The sequence below is a fragment of the Orcinus orca genome, chromosome 11 (genome assembly GCF_937001465.1).
Source record: "Orcinus orca chromosome 11, mOrcOrc1.1, whole genome shotgun sequence".
In the NCBI taxonomy this organism is placed as follows: Eukaryota; Metazoa; Chordata; class Mammalia; order Artiodactyla; family Delphinidae; genus Orcinus; species Orcinus orca.
In genome coordinates this window covers 63,625,921-63,643,198 of record NC_064569.1, presented here as the reverse complement: position 1 = coordinate 63,643,198, position 17,278 = coordinate 63,625,921, and the positions used below count along the sequence as shown (strand labels likewise).

At 36.1% G+C, this 17,278-nt stretch overlaps 1 protein-coding gene across 3 annotated transcripts in view; it reads right to left on the bottom strand.

The window, feature by feature from the left end:
• The window catches only part of SYT1 (synaptotagmin 1), a 540,189-nt gene that overhangs the window by 427,734 nt on the left and 95,177 nt on the right, over positions 1–17,278 (bottom strand). The window lies entirely within an intron of this gene.

Genomic DNA, 17,278 nt, shown 5'->3' with positions numbered 1-17,278 from the left:
AAATACTGCACATACAAAAACATCTGAGTTGTGGCGGAGGTCTATCAGATATTCTAATAGTTCCCTTCTTTCCTTGCTTCCTTTGTCCTTTTCTTCTCCCTCCTTTCTTTTCCATTCTTTTTTCTTTTCTTTCCTTCTTCCTTTTATTCTTTCTGTTTTCTTTAATATACTCTTTAATTGTATTTATTTATTCTTAGATACAGGGCAACCTATGGTATTATCTTATATTTGAGATTTTTAAATAATGATTTTAGAATATGGAATCTCAAAAACACTAAAGTAACAGGATTCATCCACGAATGCAGAAACTCACAGAGGGAGACTTTAAGTAATCAGCTGCATCTTGCAGCTCCAATTAAGAATGGAGGCTTTGCAGATTCCAGCAGCTCTGATACTAATCAGACCATTCTGCTCTCTTCACAGTTGAAGTTTCAGTTTTCTGGAGGAAGCTAATATGGCAACACCCTGTTATTTGAGGATTCAAGCTTTCCTACTTCAAGATAAATGAATACACAATCCCCCGCAGCTTTCATTATATTCTGAATAGAATTTTACAGTTCCTCTGAAGTTATTATGGAGTCCTCTTTGCCAACTAATGGACCAGAATCGTTCTGGCATAAATCCATGTAGGAAAATCTTTTGGGGGTTTTCTGGGTTTGGGAAAACCTTAGCTGTTGGTTTAAAGGAGAGGATGCTGCATAAGACAGTGTAATTCCCTGAGTGGTTTCTGAGCTCCATTTTGCCTGGCTGAGATAGACAAGGGAAGGTTGACTCCAGCTCAGGCTATTTCCATTATAGGTACTTATTTATAATCTGCGATTCATTCAATGAATATTAATTGAGTGTCTATTGTGGACTGTCTTTTTGTTGGCCAGGTTTTGGGGATAAAAAGTGAAAGTTTCTTGCTTCTAAAAGAATTGGCGAGACAGGTAAGGAAATAAATTATTACTACACATAGATAAGTGTCACAGTGGAGATGTAGGATGTGGTAGGCATCGATAAAGGATTCTTCCCATCCTCTAGGAGTATTCTAAGTTCTCATGTGGAATGAAGCAGAAAACATCACCAACACTGTGTGTTTATGCACATCTATGTGTGTGCCCTTCACACACACGTGAAGTAAGAGGATAAAACAATAAAGTCCTGATCTATGTCACTCCCTGGAATTTTTTAATAGTTTACACAACTGTGGCTTTTCACAATTGGATCTTCCTTTCAACAATGGTTCCAAGCATAAAATGGCTTTTCCCAACAGAAAGCGTTCAAAACCTCTTTCCCATGGCTACAGGTCCCAGAAAGTATCTGATTTCTCAGAGCACAGCCCCCAGGGTCATTTTCTAAATGTTGGTGAGAATACATGAGTTAGTAATATATACCCATTTTGGAAGCCAAATAGCAAAGATTAAAAAACATCTGTCATTGGGACTGTGAGCCTACAAGCAAGCAGTAGACTTCCAGCAGAGTACGGGGCAGAAACAGTATGTAACACAGATTTAAAAACAAAAGATTCAACTAGATTTAGCTCAGTCACATGGTTTAAAAGGATATTACCAGCTCCCACCAGAACCCACTTTGCAATGTGTTACATAAAACCATGGGTTGTAAACTTAAGACATTTTTTATAGAAATTCATTCTTTCTCTCAGAAGTGATTTTCTAAATGCTTATTCGTGTCAGGCAGGGTGCAAGACACTGAACACTCACTGGCAAAGGAGACAAACGGCTGCCTCTAGTGCCCACCTCACCTCGCCCCACGGAGACTGCAGGCTAATGAAAGAGAGAGATGATAAAAACATACATACAGAGCATGTGTCATTACACACTTTACATGTAATAAATTCCAAAAAGGACAGGTAAAGATGCTGGGAAAGTGAGAGCAGGGGCGCTTCATCCAGAATTGGCTTCCTTGCAGAAATCACATTCAGGAATTAGCTGGATTTACGGGTAGGATGGGGTAAAGGGGTAGATTCAAAATATGACAATACATGTGTAAAGTCCTGAGCTCCGTATGCTTGAGGAACAAGGACGACACAAAGGGTCAATGTGGTTGAAATGTAGTGAGTATGGAGAGGCATGGGGGTATCAAGGCTGGAGAAAGGCATGGGGCAGCCTCTGATGAGGGTTCTAGGTGAGGGGACCCTGGAAGCCACTGAAGCATCGACTCCCTTTAGTTACTCTTTGGAGCATGGATTGGGGTAAGGATATTTATCACTATTAAAAAAAAAAACAACTTTCTTTTACCTACTCATAGGAGTGAAATTTATCGTATTGATTTAAAAATTAATTTTCTGACTCCCTGATGTTGAATAGGTCTAGGTTTATTTGTTTTCTTAACTTTTCAGTAATGCTGTATTTTTCTTCCCAGTACTTATCATTAAGCTGCATATATGCTTATATGCTTGTCTGTTTCTTCCTGGCACCACGACCACCTCTTCAAAAATCTGTAAGAGCTCGAGGTTTTTTCAGTTTGGTTCATTGATGCATATCTAGTGCCTAGAACACCATTTGGCTACTATTCTATACAGTCGTAGCTCAACAAATACATGTTGAATGTATAAATGAATGGATAATTTAGAAAACTGTCTCCTGATGCTAGCAATCATTTACTATTATTTTTATCCCTAAATTACTTTCATGCCAGGTCAGCTTTGCATGCTAATGTAGAGCTTATTAGACTAATGAAATGTGCTTCTGGTGATTCGTCATTAAAAACAGTATTTGTAAATATATGAAGAGCTCATACAACTCAATAACAAAAAAGCAAACAACCCAATCAAAAAGGGGGCAGAAGACTTAAACAGATATTTCTCCCAAGGAGACGTACAAATGGTCATCAGGCACATGAAAAGATACTCAACTTCACTAAGTATTAGAGAAATGCGAATCAAAACTACAATGAGACATCACCTCACACCGGTCAAAGTGGTCATCATTAAGAAGTCTATAAGTAATATGTGCTAGAGAGGATGTGGAGAAAGGGAACCTCCTACGTTGTTGGTAGGAACTCAAATTGGTGCATCTACTATGGAAGACAGTATGGAGGTTCCTTAAAAAACTAAAAACAGAGTTGCCAGATGATCTAGCAATCCCACTCCAGGGCATATATCTGGAGAAAACTCTAAATTGAAAAGATACATGCACCCCAATGTTCACAGCACCACTAATTACAGTAGCCAAGACATGGAAGCAACCTAAATGACCATCGACAGATGAATGGATAGAGAAGATACTACCGTAACAACTGAGTGCAATACCACTCAATTATGAAAAAAGAATGAACTAATGGCATTTTCAGCAACATGGAAGGACCCAGAGATTATCATACTAAGTGAAGTAAGTCAGGAGGAGAAAGACAAATATCATATGATATCACTTATATGTGGAATCTAAACTATGATACAAATGAACTTATTTACAAAACAGAAACAGACTCAAACATAGAAAACAAACTTATGGTTACCAAAGGGGGTGGGGAGGGATAAATTAGGAGTTTCGGATGAGCAGATACAAAGTACTACATATAAAACGGATAAACAACAAGGTCCTACTGTATAGCACAAGGAACTATATTCAATATTCTATAATAAACCATAATGGAAAAGAATATGAAAAAGAATATATATTTGTATACACACACACACACAAAAATACGTAACTGAATCCTTTGCTATACACCAGAAACTAACACAACATTGTAAATCAACTATACTTCAATTTAAAAAAAAGTATTTATAATTGTAGCTTATGGAAAAGGTATAAATAAACCTATTTGGGCAAAGTAAATGAATAAAAAAATAAAAGATGAGGAACCTAACTTGAAAGCAAAATATATTTGTCCTAACGTACTTCTCTTAGACTTTAGGTTCACTCATTTTAGGGTAAGAGTCAATCATTTTTCAGTAAATTCTCTTGTTATTTTCACAAAACTCTAAATCCTTTTAGTTATTATCAATTTAGAAATGGATACAGATAAAGGGCTCTCTGGTACCATTTATTTGACAGGGGAACTTAGAGGAATTAACCAAATATATGTACTTCAAATTTTGTAATATTAAAAGATTATATTTTTATGATATAGATGAATTCATAAAAGCTCATAGACAAAATAAAATATCTAATAAGTTAGTAATTTTAATAGACTGCTTCCAGAGTGAGATGTTTAATTTATCAATTATTTTCTTCCACTGAACACATGTACTATAAATTTTACTGGGTTAGATACAAATTGTTGTAACACAACAAACAGCTTAAATAATCTAGAGGAATGTGCTTAAGCTACAGTTTTCCCAAGAAAAACTGCCCAACTTATTTGCTTACGGTGCCCTTAATTTTTACTTACGTAAATTCACTTTTTTATAGTGTAATTTAAAAAGGTTAATTTGAATACTGCTTTAATATGAAAAATTTAATGTTGCAGTAGTCAGTGTAAGTTAAATGGTTCAGTGAACCTTGGCAAAGAAAATATAAATGATTAGTTTATGATGTATTACCAACAGGGGTCAGGTTTTTGACCTTATGTATAAGCAAATCACAGACAATATACCAGCCAAATTACCTGAGACATGAAAATGTAAAGAATAATTACATTTGAATATCCTTATGCCAAGATGCCCTGTAAGATAATTGCGTAAGAAGAATCTTGTTTGCAATGTGCAAAGGCAAAAAGTGGGGGAGAAAGCAGGAGAGGTAGGCTCTTGCACCATTCAAAAATTTTTTCCCTATTAAAAAATAATTTAAGACAAAATGTTTGCAAATTGTATTCGAAACATAGAATGTGGAAGGACTTCAGTTAGAATTAAAATTTATTTGGATTTTTTTAAAGCAAAAAAATGCCAGGGAGAAATCTTTTACCATATTAGTCAATGTGGGATAAAAGCTACAAAGAATTTTATATCATTATTCTTTGTAAATTGGACAGAAGAAGGAGTTTGAAAGCCTTGGCTCTCTTTGTCTGATTTAATCCACAAAACAGTGCATCTGCTTTCATCTTTTTCTTTTTTATTTCTAAAATTTCAACATAGAACACACTGTGAATTTTAACAACCTGTTTTGATTCAACTGATTGCCTTCAGTTTCTCTATTCCTTTGTTATTGAGGACAAATGAATATATTTCTGTTTTCTTTTGTAAATGTATTTTCAGGTTTGATTTTAAATTATTCAAGATACGTTTGGACCTCTTTATAAGATAACTTTAGTTAGGAAAGGAATCTAGTCTAGAGATTTGCTAAAACTGGCCATGATGCACATGATCCATTTTTTTATGCCATCATCTACTGACCACTGTTAGTGGTATGCTAACTACTAGATAACAAACTAGCAACACTAGCAATACTTGACCACTGTGGGAATTTAGGTGAACTCTGATCTGAAGTGCAGGTAAAAGTCACTGGGAGAACAGATTTAGGAAAAACACACAAGCATGGAAGGCACGTATATATAATGCATTATATATTATATATATCATGTATATATAATATATATTAATTATATTATATATAGTGTATTATATATGTATCTTCCATGCTTGTGTGCTTTTCCTAAATATTATATATATATATATATATATAATGCATTATATAAGACTAAAGACAGGTAATTAATTTTGTGCCACTATCTGAGTCAGTCACAGTCTCAATTTATTACAATCATTGTAAGTATATTACAATCATTCTTGGATTGAATAAGCCAAGAGATTAACATTTTATTCTGCACAGCAATCTGCACAGCTCAAGTTCTAGCAGACTTTCTTACATGTATGAGTGGAGCAGGGAAAGAGAATGAGCAATAATTCGTAGATGAGGTTAGAAATCTAGAGACAAAATGCTAGAATCAGCAGAACACTGAGATGTTCTTAGATTTTCTTTAGCTGCTTGTTTCAAAGCTACTCTTTCAGTTTGGGGTTGGTAGATGCAAACTACTACATTTAGAGTGGATAAACAACAAGGTCCTAATGTATAGCACAGGGAACTATTGATATAATCAACATTCTCTGGTAATCCATAATGGAAAATATAAAAAAAAGACTGTATATAGGTGTATAACCGAGTCACTTTGCTGCACAGCAGAAGTTGGCACAAAATTGTAAATCAACTATACTTCAATTAAAAAATAAATATAATAGATACCCTTTCAATAAATTTTTCAAAAAAGCATAATTAACATTTGTGCTATTTAATAAATTGGAGCTTTTAAATAGTTGAAATAATATTTATATTGTTATACTTATTTATATTACTATTTTACTATAAATCCAACTTAAGGAAAAAAATTAATGAAAGTAAAATACAAAAATAAATGCTGTATGAAAAAAAGGTTTTCGGGGCTTCCCTGGTGGCGCAGTGGTTGAGAGTCCGCCTGCTGATGCAGAAGACACGGGTTCGTGCCCCGGGCTGGGAAGATCCCACATGCCGCGGAGCGGCAAGGCCTGTGAGCCATGGCCGCTGAGCCTGCGCGTCCGGAGGCTGTGCTCCGCAACGGGAGAGGCCACAACAGTGAGAGGCCCGCGTACCGCCAAAAAAAAAAAAGAAGGTTTTTTTTGAGTGATATTTCCAGTAAAGGACTGAATTGAGCTTTCACAGACTGTTATTTCGGTACGCGGGCCTCTCACTGTTGTGGTCTCTCCCGTTGCGGAGCACAGGCTCCGGACGCGCAGGCCCAGTCGCTCTGCGGCATGTGGGATCTTCCTGGACCGGGGCACGAACCCGTGTCCCCTGCATCGGCAGGCGGACTCTCAACCACTGCGCCACCAGGGAAGCCCAGGCTGTTATTTTTTGGTTGTCACTGTGCTCTGTCTTTAGAACTTCCTAGTTATAATCCTCAATTCCTTCAACTAAAAAACCAAATATAATAATAATAATTATCCAATAGTGCTATTGTGAGGATTGGATAAATTAATTTACTTGAAATGTTAGCATATAATAAGCTCTGTTGCGTTGGCGTTAATATTACCATTACTAACATCATTATTCTTTTTCTCCCTATCTTTTTTTTTTTTTTTGCGGTACGCGGGCCTCTCACTCTCACTCTCCCGTTGCGGAGCACAGGCTGCGGACGCGCAGGCTCAGCGGCCATGGCTCACGGGCCCAGCCACTCTGCGGCATGTGGGATCTTCCCAGACCGGGGCACGAACCCTCATTATTCTTTTTAATATCAAGTTAACACAACTTCAAATTTAAAAACACTTCAGCCTAAATCCCATTCTTGAACGCTGAAGGCACATATAATTATGGTATATTGGAGGGTACATCACTGTATTGTTATTCTAGTTTTTACGCACATGTCATATTTCCTTATCTGGCCTCTAAGTCTCTTCAGGACAAAAACTGTCTTATTAATTCATCTTTCCCTTTCTCTTGTCCTCTATCTCTTCTTTCTTCTCTCCTTTACATTAACATATTTATAGAGCACCTACCTTGTGCTAGACACTTTTGTAGGTCTGAAGTTACAGAGGCAAACAAGACAGATCAGATCCCTGCTTTCATGTTGCTTAAGTTCTTGCAAAATTCAATTAAAACTCTGTTACTACTGTATTTGCTAAATTCTATACCAGTGCCAATGTTGGAGTGCCAAATACAAAAATAAAGACATGAACAAATATATACATAGTAAATATTTTAGAAAATGTATTTAAAATGTAAGAAATTGTAAAAGATGGAAACTTTCATAAAAAGACAACAAAAGTCATGAAAAATTGACTGTAATAACGAAGGCAGAGTATACTGACCTTGTTTGAATGGCTCTGTATTATTATCAAGTTCAAGCTTTTTTCATGTAAATAAGTACTAAATGAACCAGGTTACAATAAAATTTTTTATAATTTACAAAAGAGGCTTTCAACTTTGATGAGAAAAGAGCCTATCAATAAACAAATAAATGAAGTAAATTGTAAAAAAAACTTTATGGTATAACAGTTTATTTTGCACAAAATATTTAGTCCCACACTTTTAACATTGCATTGTCAGTGTCATAAGAACCCAGATATGAGAAAACCCAGACTTAAGCAAGTACGATGAAATAGAATAAGGAAGCCTCCAATGAAATAGCTTGCTCATGTAGTAGTAACCATAAACTTCTCATTCTAAACTTCATAAATTACCTATATTTAAAAAAAATTACATATCTTCTATGTATGATTTGGGCAATAAGAAGATAGCGTAAGTAGAAGACAACTGTATCAATCTCAACTGAACGATTAAATAAACATTTACCTGTTTCTTAAATCAGATGTAAAAGCACATTCTTTACAACAACTAAAGCTACCCAAGAATCACTAACATTTTGAGTCCATCAGTTATATGGGGGAAGGGAGAATAGGGTACTTATTGTTAGTTCCTAGAATTATTTTATATTTGTAAAAACATTATGTACTAAAGAGAACCACTCAAAAAATCGAAGTTAGAAATATTATAAAGTTTAAAACCAATTTTAGAATAACTAAAAAAATCAGTCTACTTTATTTTCATGTTCTTTAAAATATGTACATATAAATCAGTGAAATATGTTTACTTTGGAAACTCTCAGAACTTTAGGCTCTGCAAAGTAAGAAAATTTATAAAATGATCTAAAGCTACTATATTAGAATATACCCATTTCAATCTAAAGCATTGTACTCAATACAGTGTCTTGTATAAAGAAAAACAATTGGTATTTCTTGGTAGAGAATCTTGGATGATGAAATTATCTAGTGATGTCTTTGATCTGCAAACCTTGGGTTTCTCGTGTATTGTTGACGACTAGTTGGTAGTAAACCATTCATCAAGTCCTTTCTATCCTATGAAAATGGTAATACTTTTATCCCCACCTCCAACTTCATTTCTTTACACTCTCCTTCAATAAGGAGTCAAACTTCAATAAGGAGTCAAATAAGTCAAGCTACTCCCTCCAATCCTCACTTGACTTATTCCTATTTCAACTCCTTAACATGGCTCATACGTCTTTTCTGGCCTCATATACTCTCCTCATCTGTCTTCCTCAGTCTGTTCTGGACACACTGGCAATTCCTCCAGCTCAACAGACCATATACCTACCCAGGGCCTTTGTTCTCTCTACCACCCATGATCTTTCCTGAATATTTACATGGCTCATTTCCTCTGTTTATTCCAGTCTTTTATCAAATGTCACCTTTGTAGGGAAGTCTTCCTTTGCCACTATACCCACCCCCGCCCCGTATATTTTCTTTATAACACTTATCAAGACCTGATATTATAGACTTTTATTTGTCCATTTGTTTACTTTGTCTCCCTCTTGCCACAATGCACGAAGGCAGACATTCCTGTCTTATTCGTGCCCAGAAGACCAGCACCTGGGATAGTATCTGGCTCATATGGGCACTAAACATTTTTTGAATGAATGGGTTCTTCATGTTTTAGCTTAGATAGTTTGTCTGCTAAACCATTACTGAATCCCACATTGGCATGGTTCCACTAAATTCTACGTTAGGTGTCCTGCCTAATTGTTTGAGTCCACGCTGCACTATGCCTGGCACAGATTGGGCAAGTGCTCAGTTATCTCTTAGGTAATGTGTACAGTGATGATCCTTTTAGGTCTATTTTCCTTTCAGAATTCAGAGTAAATTAAGAGATGATATGAGTTATTCTTTTCAAATTTGTTTTAAACATACATGGAACACTTTGAGATTCACAGATGAAATTTTCAATGAAATGGTGTAGAATATACATCCCCTTGAATTCATTTCATCCTGCTTCCTTGGGTATTGTCCATAGAATCTTCCCTCTGTGTATTTCAGAGATTCCAAAATTTATTTTTGGGAGGTTGCAGTGAGAAGTAGAGATCCTTATGAGAATCTCATGACTCTTCAAATAAAAATTTACATACACTCAATATTTTGTTTATGCTTTTAAGAGATCAAAATCAACCTGAAGTCCCAAATAGACTCCTACTCTATGGATCTTGAGTTAAGTATCTTTCTTCTTCTTCTTCTCTATTTTTGTTTTTTACTAGTTTATAAACAAGTTCATTTTTCTCCATACTAAGCCAAAATATTAATTTTACATCAACTACCCTTTTACCCCTTACTCACTCTTCTCCTCTTTATTATAAAACTTTCATAGTGAACTTTTCTGCATTTACTTCCATATACCTATTCAATCTTCAGCAATCCGGCTTCCTCATTCATTATACTAAAGTCATCATGCATCTCATGGCTGTCAAATCTAACACCTAATTCTCAATTTTCAACTTCTCTGCATTATTGAGGTTAAGCACCATTCCACTGTTTCAAAACTTTGGTTCTGTGTTAATGCCCATACTTTTTGGGCTTTGTAGTTTTTGGTTTTCGTAGTTTTGTGGTTTTATTTATTTTTAAAATTATTTATTTATTTATTATTTATTTATTTTGGGCTGCATTGGGTCTTTGTTGCTGCACGCGGGCTTTCTCTACTTGCGGTGAGAGGGGGCTACTCTTCGTTGCAGTGTTCCGGCTTCTCATTGCGGTGGCTTCTCTTGTGGAGCACGGGCTCTAGGCTCGCAGGCTTCAGTAGTTGTGGCACACGGGCTCAGTAGTTGTGGCACACGGGCTCAGTAGTTGTGGTTCGCGGGCTCTAGAGTGTAGGCTCAGTAGTTGTGGCACACGGGCTTAGTTGCTCCGTGGCATATGGGATCTTCCCGGACCAGGGTTCGAACCTGTGTCTCCTGCATTAGCAGGCAGATTCTTAACCACTGCCCCACCAAGGAGGTTCCCGTAGTTTTGTGTTTTATTGTAGTTTCTTATTTTGCTTCCTCCTCACTATATTCTAGACCCAAATTTCCTCCTGCTGGCTATCTACTTATAGATGTCCTACTGGTATATTAAACCCACAAACCCCAAATGAAATGTTGCACATTTCCCTTACGCTTTTTCTTATTTTGTGTTCCCTGGCATATTATCTGATAAGAAAACTGAAATTCATCTTTGACTCCACCTAACTTCCACTCCCACATCTGATTAAGTGTCACATATTATTGATTCTTCCCCTGAAATGTCCCTGATATTCTTTACCTTCTACTCTCTCAGTCCACTGACAAATCCAGACTCTTATCATGTTATTGCCTATATGTGCTTTAGCTTCATAACTGATGTCTTCCATTTAATATCCTGCCACTTCATTCCAAGCTCCACAGTGCCCTGCCCTCTAGCCTTGCTCTTTTTACAATACCAGAGTATTTTGTGTTGCTATTAAAAGATGTACTTTTTTCTTCCAGATACTGCAGTTGATTACATACAAGTCTGCTTTTGCCATCAGATTATGAATTCCTCAAGGGGAGAAATGATATTCTAGCCTCTTTTGTACCCTCCATAGTGATCCCTTGCCCACAGTATGCACTTAATAAATATTTGTTAAATTAAGCATAAGACAATGTGAGAAAAAACAGTTCAGAAAATATGTCATCACTGTGATAGTCTGGCTAAGATGCCCTTCTCTACTGTAACACAAGAAAATAAAACTACATCATTGTCCTTAATAGCTTATGCTCAAATATTAGCTCAAATATCTTACTTGTTATCCTTGATATTTAGTTTTTGAACAAGGAATTGTTCAATAATATACTGGAAAAATTAAAGAGAGTAGAAGCATATATTGACTTAATGGTCACATGTTATCAGAAGCCAATGATTATTTCACTTAAATTTCTCTCAATAGTTATTAGCAAGACAAGGCTTTTATGAATATTAACTTTTTTGAGTGTTTTATATGTATAAAAAGAATGCAGGAGGAATAAGTACCTTCTCCAATATGATATCAAAAATATATAATAGGGGATTAATTCACATCCTTAAGTTTTTGACTCATACCTCTGTCTAAGTTTCTGTAAATAAACAGACAGGTGACTTACCTTGTCAATGTTTTTATTCTGACTTAATCTGAAGTGATATGACAGAGTGCTCGACATATATGTTGTGAAAAGCTAAAACTATGGTGTAAGAGGAAACTATTTTCCACAGATTGTCAGGCAAAGTAAATAGGCAAGATGGCATAGTAAAAAGATTGCGGGTCCTTAGAATTAGACAGGTTTGGAATTAAATTGTGACTTTAACATGTACCAGCTCAGGAATCTTAAGAGAATTGTTCAAACTCCCGAGTTTTCTCATCTTTAAAATGGTGATAATGGTACCAGTCTTAGAGTTATGAGGATAGAATGAGGTGAAGGATGATGAATGATTAAGGTATATAAATGTTTCCTGCTCAGAAAATACTGGTCCCTTCCCACTTCCCTGTCTTCTAACAGAACATAAAATAGACACAGTCAAAATGTAAACTCTGAATTAAATAAATTAGGGTTCATTCCATTCATTTAGTTCAAGAATATGTATTGATGTTCTACCAGGTTCCAGGAAACATGGTATCTTTGGCAGTGACTCATACAGAAAGGGCCTGAAGAACAATCTTGGTCCAAGTGTCAGCTCCAGGACTTATGCTGTGGGATCACTGGCAAGTGGTTGACCAATGTCACACCTGTGAGACATTCAGAAAGTTGTTTCCTGTAAAATGTAATTGAAGTAATGTTCAATTTACCAGGGTACCCTTGTAAAGATGTTAAGTGTTATGAGGACTGGATGTAGATTTGAGGGGGAAGCATGTTCTTGTTTTGGATTTAAATATCTTGTATTGGAAATACCAGGAGGCCAGCCAAGCACACAAATCTAGTGGGAAGCTAAAAAGAGGATTATAGACTATAGGCTCCAGGAGAGCAGGGGTCAGGTCCTGTTTCCTTTGCTCAGTATTATGTCTCCCTGCTCATGCTACCTGCTCAATCAGTAATGACAATGACAGCACAACAAATCTAACAGAGCACTTATTAATAGAAGACTTATTATGTGTCAGGTTCTATTCCAAGAATTTTACATATGTAGCTAACTAACTCTCACAGCCATACCATGGAATACAAGAAACTGGGGCACAAAGATATTAAATAACTTGCACAAGGTCACCTAACTGATAAGTAAAGCTCACATTTATACCCAAGCATTTTGTCTTCAAAGTCCACACTCTTAACTACCCTCTCTAATTTGCAAAACTAAGGAATAAAAAACAAATTTGGGAGCTGAGAATAGAGATTTGAGATTGTTTGTAGAGATGTAAAAACAAGCTAAGGGAATAGCTGAAATCTCTCAGCGAACACATGAAATGTAGGAAGAGGAAATGGCTGACTACCATTGAAGAAAACCCACATTTAATAAAAGATGGACAGAGAAAATGTAATATACCCAAGAATAGGCAAAAGAAGGGAGCAGTGTGTTGAAAGACAAAGTAGAAGAAACTTCTAAAAGTAGAGTGTGTGGTCAAGAAACCAAGTAAGTTACAGATTCAAAGTATATCTCTTGACAGTGTTCCTTCAGAGACAGAGTGAGAACACATAGAATGGACAATGAAATAAAATATAATGATATACAATAACTCAGAGAATAAGCATAGTAATACTATTGTATGTGCACTTCTAATTGTTACTCATATTAGTAGTGTGGGACATTTCGGGATGTTTAGATACACACACCCACATACACCAACTAGCATCTTCATAAACTAAAAAAAAAGACATTTCTTAAAGGCTTAAAAGAGTCAGACAATATTTAATTTCTATTTTATAAGAAGTAATTCAGACAACAAATATTCTTTTTCAAGATGTGTGAAACTAACAAGTAGAGAGAGATAAAAATGAATAATGAAATCTTGAAAGATTTAAAATTATGAACAAATGTTTTAAAGTTTAGAAGTAAGATTAGGAATAATTTCTCATTTCTAATTGGGTCTCACTTCTATTTAGTGCACATAAAATAAATCAATTTCCTCAGTAGCATACAGAATGCATTGACATTACTAATAGTTAACAAAAAAGTATTACTCATGTCAATAGTTTAGAATTGTACAGTGTTCTAAATTCTTCACATTCATTTGGTCACAACAACCTTGTTATATAGAGAGTAAAGCTCAGAATTTTACCTTTCTTTCTTTTTGCTACCCTAAGAATAGAAGAAAATTCATCAGCTTCTGGAGCCCAAACACTTTTTCTTTCAAAGGAATTCTATTTACTCACAGTTCCTCATTCTAATCAACCAAGGCTGCTATGAGAGGGAACTTGGGCAATTGCAAAAGCTTATTATTGTGAAGCTTCCATGTATGGTTTTTCTCCTTTTAAGATTTTTTTTTTTTACTTTGTTATCTCTGTCTGGCTATAGTTTCACAATATCTTCCTTAGAGCACAAATTGTAAGACAGTTTTTATATCATGTACAGCATATTCACTATTACAATTGTTACCATTCAATATAGGCTTGATACATGCAGTCATTCCATTTTTGGTGAGCTAAGTTTTGGACCTTTTCTCAAAATCTTCCAAAATTCTAGAGAGAGAATGTATTACCCCTTCCCCCTTTATTAATGTATTAACCCTAAATCTGAAAAGAATATACTAGCAGATAAAAGACTTTTTTCTCTACTAACAGGGTAAGAATCTTTTAACAATTCAGATACATGAATGTGAATCCAAAGAAGGGAATATTTAAATTGAGTTTGAACTTTATTCTAATATAAAGTGACATAAAGGGAAAACTGCTAGTGAAAAAAATTTCAAATTATCCTTTATTACAGAGCTTCTGAGACAGTACATGTTCCATTAACCATCCACTTTTTCATTTATGCTACCTATATTTTGGAGCACTTATTATGTGCCAGGCACTGTGTTGAGATCAAACTTAGAATTAAAAATTACTTGAGCAAGGCCTTGTAGGGAAAAGCATTCCAGGGGGGTGGTTCAGCATGTGCAAATTTTCTGACATGTCGAGCCCATGATCAGGGCCACTGAACCACAGAAAGCACAGTGTGAGTGAGGAGCCCTAGGCTGGGAAGGTAAGGAGGATTCAGATCCCAGAGGTCCCTGTAAGTCACAGCAAGGACTTTGGCCTGTTTTTCTTAAACTTTATAAAATCATTAAAGAGCTATAAGTGGGGCTTCCCTGGTGGCACAGTGGTTAAGAATCCATCTGCCAATGTAGGGGACACGGGTTCGAGCCCTGGTCTGGGAGGATCCCACATGCCACGGAGCAATGAAGCCCGTGTGTCACAAATACTGAGCCTGTGCTCTAGAGCTCGCGAGCCACAACTACTGAGCCTGTGCACCACAACTACTGAAGCCTGTGCGCCTAGAGCCTGTGCTCCACAAGAGAAGTCACTGCAATGAGAAGCCCGCGCACCACAACGAAGAGTAGCCCCCGCTCGCTGCAGCTAAAGAAAGCCCGTGTGCAGCAACGAAGACCCAACACAGCCAAAAATAAATAAATAAATAAATAAATAAATAAATAAATAAATAAATAAAGAGCTATAAGTAGGGTAGGAGGGGGCAGTAACTTAATCAGAGCTGAATTTTCAAAACACCACTTTGGCTGTGGTATGGTGAATAGATTTCAGGGAAACAATAATAGAAGAGTTAAGCGACACAATTATTTATTACCAAAGCTTATGAAATAAATTCATTGTTCCTATAAGCCAATTCTTTTAAAAAGTTTGAATGACAGCTTGCTTTCAGAATATCCTATATAGATTAGGACTGAGAACACACACAGGGCAACTCCCTGCTTCCTTGCCCCAAACAGACTCACAGACGCCACATTTTCCAATCGCTTTACAAAGCTGACATACTTGGTTCATGTAATATTTAGGTCATAGACTTTGAGCTAGTTTTCTAGTAGTGTTGTTCAGTTTTTATTGATCATTTATAGGCTACCTAGGATAAATCTGCTTGGAGAAAAGTAAAGGTAACTGACCTATGGAGCGATAATATTTAATTATAATGCCCTAAAAAGAATGCTACTGAGTGATTACTGTGTGCCAGGCAGTTCTCTAAACACTTTATCTTGTATTGTTATTTAATCTTTGTAAGAATCGTATCAGATAATACCCTAAGTGACCCAAGCTTCTTGCCTAGGCTATCCATATCAGCACAATCAAAAAGTTTGAAGAAAAACAAAATCACACTAATGAACCTTAAAACCAAAAACGAAGAAAACCCTACAAACAAACAAAAAGCACAATCCAATATTTTACCTCAATACACTGTTGTTACAGTAGGTTATGTGACATTAAAAAACACTACAGGTATATAACAATATTACATCTGGCCTCTGACTGGTTCTATGTAACTCATGAGTCAAAGGTTTTACTATGAATTTGCTCAAGTATAGCATCAGATATGTAGTAAATGATTATGTTCACTTACCAAAATATGACACATCAAGCAGAAAAGAAAGGGATATAGTGTTTACCGGTTATTCCAGTTCAATTACAGAGCTTCCATCTCCTGGAAGGTTGATCACTTTATCTGGTGCTAAGTGTCATTCTAAGTAGTTCTCAAGTTGCCATTAGTAATGCATAAGAACTACTCATCATTCAGGCAGTGCCTACAACTACCTTCTCATTTCTCTTATATGACATACTGCTTGTGATTCAGAGGAAAAGCAGGCTGCTACAGGAGACAGGGTTGCAAAGATAATATCTCCACTTAGGAAAACAAAGGGGATATAATCAGCTTCTATGAAGACATGAAGGCAGTTGATTGGGTCAACATGAACTTGCTCATAGAAATCTTGAATCACTAGAATTTACGGGAGTAACAACGGCTTAAACCTTGAAATAGCAAACTTAAGACAACAAAACAGATACTAAATAGTCCACAAAATGGGCCTTCGAGTATAGAAACGCACACTTCAGAGAAGTAGAATGAAAAGATAAGTTTCTTTAAGGAAAACTTTATATAATTGATGGATTACAGATCCATACTGGGCTATTAAAAATAGAACTGCAATAGTTTTATATTCTCCACTGTACGTTCCTTTGCCAATATGTAGGCACAGACCATGAGCTGAAAGAAAGTTTTATAGTTCAAGTATAAGCTGATGTGTTTAATTCTACAGGGAAAACCATGGCAGGCCCTTCTTTAAAATTTTTGGCTAGGCTAACTTTTCTGCAGTTGAAATTCTTCAGAAATGATCCTCACTCCTATTCACATCTCTCAGAAGCCATCCTTAACCCCACTGATCTATGTAGAATCATCTCTGTGTCCCCCAGAGCAACGCATGAACCTCTCTAAATGTGACACTAATGTATTACTCTGTTCTGGCATCTTTACTTTCTGTTTTTTTCCAATAGACTGTGCTGTCCCAGGCAGGCAGCACATTAAGACATCTGTCCATTACACCTGCTTCACCAATTGATTTCATTGGTTGCTAAAGGAACTTCTTCTTTGAGATGAAGAACTAGGTGAGAAAAAATTGAGTCAGAAAGGTGTTTC